This window comes from Capsicum annuum, chromosome 1 (assembly GCF_002878395.1).
Source record: "Capsicum annuum cultivar UCD-10X-F1 chromosome 1, UCD10Xv1.1, whole genome shotgun sequence".
In the NCBI taxonomy this organism is placed as follows: domain Eukaryota; kingdom Viridiplantae; phylum Streptophyta; class Magnoliopsida; order Solanales; family Solanaceae; genus Capsicum; species Capsicum annuum.
This window is the reverse complement of record NC_061111.1, coordinates 172,941,422-172,950,812: the sequence shown is the minus strand read 5'-3', so window position 1 is coordinate 172,950,812 and position 9,391 is coordinate 172,941,422. Positions and strand designations below refer to the sequence as shown.

Below are 9,391 nucleotides of genomic sequence, written 5' to 3'. Positions count from 1 at the left end.
TGTGGGTTTTCTTTTATTTTATTTAGACTTATATATTCTGAATAATTACTAACTAAAGATTCTTTAATTTTTCTAAAAGCTTCTTTGTTTTTAAATGGTCTTCTCATAATTAATTAAATCTAACATAAATTCAAACATATCTAACATATATACCACGGGTGCATTTTTTAAATAACTGGGCTCTGATACCATTTATAGGGGGGTGCGGATCTATACGGATAACTAACTTATGAAATAGATATATGAAAAATCAAAATATAAATACAAGAAACCAAGAAAAAGATATTATGTAAAAAATTATAAATACAAAAGACCATATAGAAAGAAGAAATCTATAAAAAAATATACTTGTTATAATTGTGAAAAGTTAGGCCATTTAGCTAGAGATTGTAAAGTACCCAAAAATCCAAAAAATAAACAAATATCAGAAATAAAAATAGATAATACAGAATACATACAGATAGATTATATAGATTATGAATTAGAAAATGATGCGTTCAATTACATATTCTTTTCCATCATTCTTCCTCTGCTGACTGCTCACAATTTCATCTTTGGCCTAATCTCTATTTTCTATCACAAAATTCATAAAGCTCAGGTATGATTCCCTAATATCTGTTTTCAATTTAGTTTGTTTGTATACTGGACATGAATTCCAATTCTTTCCTGAAAACTCTCTGTTGGCGTCAAATGACCAGTAGGATGCTCTAGACGAGTCACCTAAATTAGTTGTAATATATACAAAATCAGAAGTATTCTGATGCGTAGGGTGACTTGTATATTTGGTTTTGCTGGCATCAAGCATTGTACGTAGATAGATGCAGTAACCAACGGAATCTTTCCATAGTGTACAGGTTACTTTTTTAATGGGTGCTAGGTGCCTTACATATTTATGATAAATAGCTGCAAAGTTTATGGACTTCACGTGAAAAATGCTCGCTTCTTTTTTACTTTCCTATTTGTGTTTGTTTTTGTGCCTCTGAGGCAGTCACAGGTTTTGGAGAGTTGTTATGGTTACCTTTACATAAAAAGAAGACGAAAGTCATCGACACACACTCAAATTTGTTTCAAAAATTCACTTAGACTCCTCAACTATGGCCTATACCTTTCAGGCCCCTAAACACCTACCCCTCTCCCCCCTCCCCCCCTAAATTTTTTTTCCAATTGGGCTTTTTTTTCTCAATCAGCTAAAAGCTCAAAGTGTGTGTTTCATATACGCGATGATGTGGTAAAAAGGGCTAATTGGAATCTGACATGTGGCATTGTGGGTCCAATAATTATTAAAAATTTAATTTATAAATTTTTTTAAAAATAAATATTGGTTCCTTCAACCCCACCCCACTCTACCCCACCCGTCCCCCCACACCACCCCTTCCATTCTCTTTTCCATTTTTTTTAAAGAAGATGAACTTTAAAAAAATAGTGGTAATGTCATTTCTGTAATGCATTATCAAAGAAGTGGCAATTAGAAAAGCTTCCACTACTTAAACCCCAAAATCACGTTGCTTTCTCCATTATATTATCACAGAACAGATTTACCTATAATCTTCCTCCGTCCTCCGTTCCACTGGAAAACTCAAAATTCATCTTCCCCAAATTTACATCACAATTCGATAATGGGTTCTCCCTTTGCTAACTTATCAATGAGAAGAAAAAGAAGATGGGGACGACGGTAGAATTGTTCCACTCACAAAAAAAATATACAAATCTCAAAATACATCGAGGCTTGTCAACGTTGATGGGGACGACGGTAGAATTGTCCAATGCACTTCCGTTTCTGAAAAATTGGAAGCTCTTAAGCAGTTAATTCCAGCTAATAATGGTGAAATCAAACCCTTGTTCTCTTCTCCATTGTTCTGCAAGAAGCGGAACTTTAAAAAAAAAATTAAGTTCTCCAATCTTTTTATTTTTTGGTAAAACATAGAAAATCCCATTGATAAAGAAGTAATGTCAGTTTTTGTTATTAACTTAGATGATTATGCCAAAATCTTGAATAAGATGAAAATCTATTTAACAATACATCACCTACATTTAATTTCCTAAAAGTATAAAAGAAAAGAATATAATTCGTAATAAGAATTCTACAATATTTTTCTGGGTAATCATATACTAATTAAGTTTAATAAAAAAAGAATGGGAAAGAAGAGTGGGGGAAGAAGATGAAGAAGGGGGTATCAGAATGGGGGTAGGAGGAGGGCGGCTGGGGAGAGAATGATTGAGGTTTTTTTAAAAAAAGATTTTTTCTTTATTAATAATTTTTGGGGCCCTCATGCCACTTTGCATCTTTTTATTTGGAATTTAGTAAAAAAAATACTCTTCACGCGCCCCTAGCGTTTGTATAGCAGGCGGTATGCCATGTAGGCAAAAAAGGCCCAATTGGAACAAAATTCGGGGGATTAAGCGTCTGATAGGTACAGGTCATAGTTGAGGGGTCTAAGTGAATTTTCAAAACAAGTTTGACTGCCTGTCGATGACTTTGGCCTAAAAAGAATCAGTATAACTATGCCTTATGGTAGTAGGCTTGTTAGACCTCATTTAGAGTTTGGAATTGCCTTAATTATGTGTTTGCCAAATTTGATTTTTGTCTTTTCATTTGAAAGGTGTGCGAATTAGGCTAATTATGAATATGGGATTATGACGATAATAGTACTGATTTTGGAACTACCATTAAGAGATTGAACTTGCTAGTATTTGTTGCTTGTAGAAGTCACATGAACATTACACAAGTGTGTAGGGAAGGAGAACTTAATAAGAACCAAACACTTTGTTTTTAGGTAGATCAACAGCAGCACACTCGCTAAGCTTTAATTACATTGTTCGAATCAAGCACCTTAATTTAAGGTTGGTTAGTTAATAAATTATATTCCCAGCTTTTGTCGTCTAATGTACGTTTAGTTATATGTTACTTTACTGGACATAAAAGTAGTCGATCTTGACTTCACAAGATGCAAATCTACTTGTATATTCCTCTCCAATAGTAATATTAATTGTACTTTAAGGATGTCCTTGTGTTAATCTAGTTTATATGTTAGTTTTTTTTTTCCCATTTATTAATGGCTATATTTGTACTCGCTGATTTTTAGTTTTCTTCTGGAGTAGTGTTTAGGGATAAGGAGTGCGGTTATGTGGTCGCTTAAATTACAAAGACTTCTTTATGATCTTGAAAATAATCTTATAGGTAGTTTATTGTTCTTGGTGTTTTGATAATCTTTACACGTACTTTGGTGGAAAATTAGTTAAAGTATGGCTTCCCTTGGACCATCTTAGAATTGTTATATGTTGACAACCTACTTATTTGAGAGTTTTAGATTGCTTCTCTGTAATTTACTACGAATATAGCATAGGAATATATACCATTTGTAACAAGTCATTCTTAGTAATATGCCAACAAGTTTGAAAAAAAATTGTCGTTCATGCCATCTGGAACTGCTGCAAAATGAGGGCTCACAGAGAACACCACAGTTTTTAGCTCTTTTAAGGTAGGGTCTTATTGGAGAATGTTATTCTGATTATCAGTCACCAACTTGGTAATATAGTTGAGGAATTCTTCTGGAACAACCTCCTCTTTTCCAGTAAAAATCCCTTGAAAATGGTCACAAGCTGCAACAGCTATATCACTATCAACCTGTACCCATTCACCTTCATCATTCTTGACTTTATGTATGAATAACTTTCTCCTTTTTCCTCGATTAATGCATGAAAGTGTCTAGAATTAGCATCACCATCCTTAAACCCTTGAAGTTGAGCTTTTTGCTTGAGAATAAACTGTTCAAGTTTCAGAAATCTAATGTATTCAGCATTCAAATGATGAAAATTGATCCTATTATGGTTAGAGTTATTAAAAATTAGCTCAGCTTCAACATTTTTAACCTTCTCTTCATACGCCCTAACTTTAGCGTAAGTGTCACCAAATTCATTCTTGGGTCAATGAATAAGAGTGTTGTCCAGACTTTTTATTTTCTGACGAAAAGACCACATAGGATCTCCCTCACAAGGCTTGTTCCATAAATTCTCAACACTTTTTAGGAAAGTCTTGTTCTCCACCCAACAATTGAACAATTTGAAATAGTTGATGTGATTTTCTTGTCTATCCTACATTTCAAAAAAAATGGGACAATGTTCTGAACCCACAGATGAAAGATGAGTATTGGTAGTGAGGGGCATATTCTCTAGACAACCATATGTGACTAAAGCTCTATCCAATATCTTTCAAATTCTGAAATTTATACCACTCAAATTAGACCAGGTAACTTCTGACCACTAAAGCCAATAACTAAGAGACCACAAGCCTCAATAGATTGACAAGTAGTGGTAGTAAAGCCATGGTGGTTTTTCTTATCCACTTCATTTTAGTAGTCGTAACATTACTCCTCTGGTTTCGTGTAACTAGAGTTTTATTACTATCTCCCACTTTTTATAATTTGATTGTCATATTCTTTTTGTAGTTACTTTTGAGAATGTTTGCTCATATTTTCTATAGTATTTTACTGTGGTTTCTGCAATTTTGTTATTTCCTTTTTCGGGTTGCTTTGAACTATTTTTTTCTTGAGTCGGGTGTCTTTTGGAAGAATCCTTTCTACCTCTTAGCTAGGGGTATGGTCTGGGTACACCTACTCTACCTAGACCCCACTTTGTGGGCTTACACTGGGTAAGTTATTGTTGTGATGTGCAATGTACTACTACTTGTGTTAAAGATGATAGTTGGAAGCTGACATTGACATAACTATGGTGTCTGAGCCAACTTACATGGACCTCAATTAGTTTCTTAGGGTAAGTCTACCTTAACAAGTAGCTTTGACATTTGGACTTTTAAATTATGCATATGAAGTTTAAAGTGCCTGCCAACATGATCCATGCTCTTAGTTGTGATTCCAATTCTGCCAGTTTCTTTATGGGGAGTTATCTAAGGTACAAGTAGCGACTTATGAGATTTCACTGGGGTTGCTGTTATTGTTGTTGTAGTAGCGACTTTATCTAAGTCGAGGGGAATTTTAGAATAGCTTTTTCGCGACACTATGGGAATTTTAGAATTTTCACTGGAAGACATAAATGCAAGCTTTTACCTTGTCAGATGTAATGCTGTTCTGAACAAAGCTACACACAAACAAGGGGAGAAGTAGGCTAAGATGACCAAATTATATAATGGAATATGCTTGTTCTTAGTATTAATCTGTGTAATCTGGGCGCCCATGCTGGTAAGTGGTTTGTGAACTGATCTTCAGATATTTGTGGTATACAATTTGCAACTCTAAGATTTTCATTCAGAAGTATACAGTAGTAGTTTTCATTAAACAGATTACATATTCTAAAGAACATTATCATGTCTTTATTAAATCATTATACCACTGAAATGGAATAAAGAAAATATGGGAATTAGCAAATCCAAATCAGTGCTTGCATGCTTGGCTAGTGTGTGAGTATTATATCTACAATTCCCCTCAATATCACCGAACAAATAGTAGACTTCTCCTCACATTTTTTCTTTCTTTTGTCGGACATTGGAGAAGTTCATGCATATGTTTCACGTCAGTCCTACACAACAAAGAGTTTTCGTAACTGCATTGGGAAGTTCCCTTTACTACTTCACTTTAGAATCTGTTTTATATCTTTAAAATTAGGAGATTTACTAATATTATATGGGATATTCTAAATGATTTTATCATAATAATTAGGAATCTTAATTATCAGGAAACTTCTCATTTTGTGTATTAACAACCAATTTTTTTGGTGTTTTCTCTCTTCTTTTTTCTTTTCTCCTTTTCCACATGATATCAAAGCCTCTAAATCTTGGTAAAGACTTGTGTAGCTTCCCCCTACTGTGTGCCACTGATGCTTGTATCAAGGTAGGCTGCCTATACCACACCCTTGAGGTAAGTCCTCCCTCGGACCCAACATGAATGAAGGATGCTTTGTGCCCGAGGCTTCCATTTTATCATCTGCACCTCTTTTTGAGTGATTGTCCTTGCTATCCTATGGCGCTCTAGTGATTGTTTTGGCGGCATTATGTCTCTATTCTACCATTCTGATGGAATTACAGCTCTTACTTGTATAGATGATCATGCCATTTTAGTTATACAGTGTTATAGAATCACTTCTTATCATCTTATATATGTTATCTTAGATGAGTATCTTGCCTATTTATTTATCAGCTTTTTTGTATAATTTTATTCTCTAAGAATCTTGTATATTCAGTAAAGTTATCTATTTCAAAAAAAAAAAAGAAAAAATCCTGTACATACAGTACAATTACTGCTTCTTAATTATAGTAAACCAGAGTCATTCTGCACTAACTAAAGATTGACATTAGATTCTTTTATTTGTAAAATTACATACCATTTTATTTTGGAAGCAGGTAGATGGAACATACACATATAACTCAGAAACTTTAGTTCCCAAAGTATTTTCACTGGTCTGGTACTTTGAAATCACTTTTATGGTTGGAATAAAATCCATTGTTCTAACTATGCTTGCTTTATATTTGGCAACAATTCTCTCATGCAAGTTTGTTGATTGCTTAGTTGCATCTCGATAATTGAATCCACCTTTGCAGGTTTGGTTCATGGCTGAGTTCTCTTATGTATTTGTTAATTTTGATGAGGTTAGTATAGTGATATCTCTCTCCCTCTCTAGTACAATATGTTTTAGATCCTTGTAATTTAAGTTTTTGCTTCCCTATTTTTGAAAATGTTACACACTCTTAATTTGCCAGAACATATTTCATGAATCTTTATTGTGAGATTCGATATGAAGGTTTTCTGAAATAGATAGTGATTTGTTGTGGATAACATTTTTGCAATGTTTCTCTACCTTGGGTGTTCCTAAGAGTTTCTATCCTTTGTTTGTTTGCATTTATTGTTGATCTAATACATAAGTTATTCATGATCATAGCTTTCAAGTAAAAAATTACACAAGTAATGAACTGAAATGTTCATGAACAAACTCAGCAAAAAAAGATCTGTTTGTTTGTTAAACAAAATAAGCTTGATCTTATTATGTAGCTCAATATTAAATGATCTGAGCTCAGTGTCACCTCTTTCCTATTCTCCTTGGCGAATAGGGAGTGTGTTCTTACTATTAGGGAGGAGTGCGTTGTTTGCAGATATACCTGTAGTCATAATGTTATGCATGTGCCTTGTAGTTTCTTGCTCGTGGTGTTTTGGTGATATTTTTGATTTTATGATAGATAGTTCATATATCTAGTGGTGTGTGGCCCCATTTTTATTGTTTGCTTTTATATTTATTGCTTGTTATACTATCGTTTGTCTTAAGCCAGGGGTCTATCAGAAACAACTTCTCTACTTCATACGAGGTAGTGGTATAGATTGTGTACACTTTACCCTCCCCAGATCCCACTTCGTGGGAATACACTGGATATGTTATTGTTGTTATTGTTGTTGTTGAATATGAAAGGTGTCTGACTCTTTCAGGGGTATAATCTTTTTTCTTTCTGTTTCCACGTGGGGTTTAATTGGTGTAATTCGACATTGAGACCATATGAATGTTGCACATGATCCTTAAATAACGTCTTATGTCATCCAAATTCTACTGCTTTGGCTGGACTCATTAGATTGGGAGCTAGTCTCTCAGATATACGATTTGTCAGTGACTTGTGCAGACATTTGCGTAGGAGACTTCAAGCAACTGTTGAATCAGTTCAAGAGCAAGAGCGGAACTTCAATCTTACACTTCAAACATCCATCCAAGAATGCTTCCTAGAAACTGCAGAAGGGGTATTTATGTTAGTTAATGAATGATTTTGTCAGTCCTTTGTATTTATGATATTAACAGATTTTTCTCTTAGATTGTTGATGTACAACCACTATTTGATATAATGGCAATGATGCTGGAGTAGTTGCAGCCTCTTGAAGTTGTTGCCAGGGCTATAATGGGATCCTTGATCATTCTTGCTCATATGATCTCATTAGCATATGTTGTTACACGATGTCAGTAGGTAAGTAATGTTTGCTTTGTCATCATATGTTGGGTCCTCTGACATTGCTGGCTAGCCTGTTTACTGATTTGAGCTTTAGGCTTCTCGTGTGTTTATTACCTGTTTCAAAGAAACCATGTTTGAGGTTAATCAATAGAATCTTCACAGAATGTTGGATGTGAGTTGTTCTTTTTATGTATTTTAATGGAAATGGAAAAATTTTCTGCCATACATGATTTCTTATTTTTTTTTATGAAAACTGACGAGTGATATCATTGGGGAAAATGAAATGTTCTCATTGACGGATTGACGTATGTGTTCATCTCATATATCATTTATGTTTTAACAGAATATATTTTGTACTGAATTATCTTTTAATTCTTGTAGGTGTTCCCTGAGGAGCTATTCGTTCAGCTACTGAAACTGACATGCATCCAGATGTTGAAATACGGATTAGAGGACACCACATCTTTTCTATTCTCCTAGTCCTAAGTTCAAACCATATTAGACATTACATAGTCAACCATACAAAGAGATAGAAAGCCAACAGCTCATCTATATTTGTGTCAATTCCGTCTCTACTTGAGAAGCTTCGGAAGGAAAAGGATGGAATTAAGTTAAAGGATGGGTATAGTATTCAAGATAGAGAGACAATGGTTAGGAGGAACACAAGCAGGGTTGGGCCCTACAAAATTCACCAAAGTTTAAAAAATTTAGTATTGTGATTGATTGCAGGGTTGTATCAGTTGGTAAATTGAATGATGGTGTAAGAACATTATGGATTCCAGTGATGTCACGTTCTTATTCTATTTTTCCTTTTTTGTTTTAGCATTTTCACAATTATGGCTCCACTGAAGGAATCTTATACTGGTTGACACAAGAACCATAAATTCTATATTTATCATCCTTCTGACATTTTCAGTAGCAATTTTATATTTAGCAGTGAAATATATAAATTTTATGATTTCAGTAGCAATCTAGGACGTGTTAGTTGCTAGTCTCTAAAGGTTAATCAAGGATGAGTTAGTTGCTCGTGTCTAAAGGTTAATTTAGGATGAGGAAGTCTCTCTTCTATAAGTATATTAATCTAGGACGAGCTACATGATTGTCATGATAGATTAATTTACGAGAAGGTACTCATCGCAAAAAATATTTATTGACCAGAAAATAACTACTTTTTAATGATTAAAATCATCTATTAGGGATGAGATATAGTCTCTAAAAGTATTTTTAAAAATAGATATGTTATTGTCTCTAATGACATTTAAAGACCAGCTAGAGTACCTCATCGTAATAGACCTTTAGTGAAGGAGGCTACAAGGACGAGCTGCGATTAGCATTTTCTCATCCTAAAAGATCATATGCGACCATAATTGGAATTTTAGGGACAGGAATGCCCTTTCCTAGGGGTTGTTTTTCTTTTAGTGTACTACTTATCCAATTTTGCAACTGTTTACCCTA

General features: G+C 34.1%; 1 long non-coding RNA gene across 4 annotated transcripts; it reads left to right on the top strand.

Annotated features, from left to right (window-relative positions):
- Positions 1 to 502: 502 nt before the first annotated feature.
- LOC107841684 lies at positions 503 to 8,739 on the top strand. Of its 4 annotated transcripts, none has more exons than XR_001665426.2 (5): positions 503 to 598; positions 6,551 to 6,598; positions 7,616 to 7,730; positions 7,802 to 7,951; positions 8,318 to 8,739. It is a non-coding gene; the product is annotated as an uncharacterized LOC107841684 (long non-coding RNA). The 4 variants fall into 4 exon arrangements; XR_001665425.2 differs by having other exon boundaries at positions 7,604 to 7,730; XR_007052659.1 differs by lacking the exon at positions 503 to 598 and having other exon boundaries at positions 2,216 to 6,598.
- Positions 8,740 to 9,391: the final 652 nt, after the last annotated feature.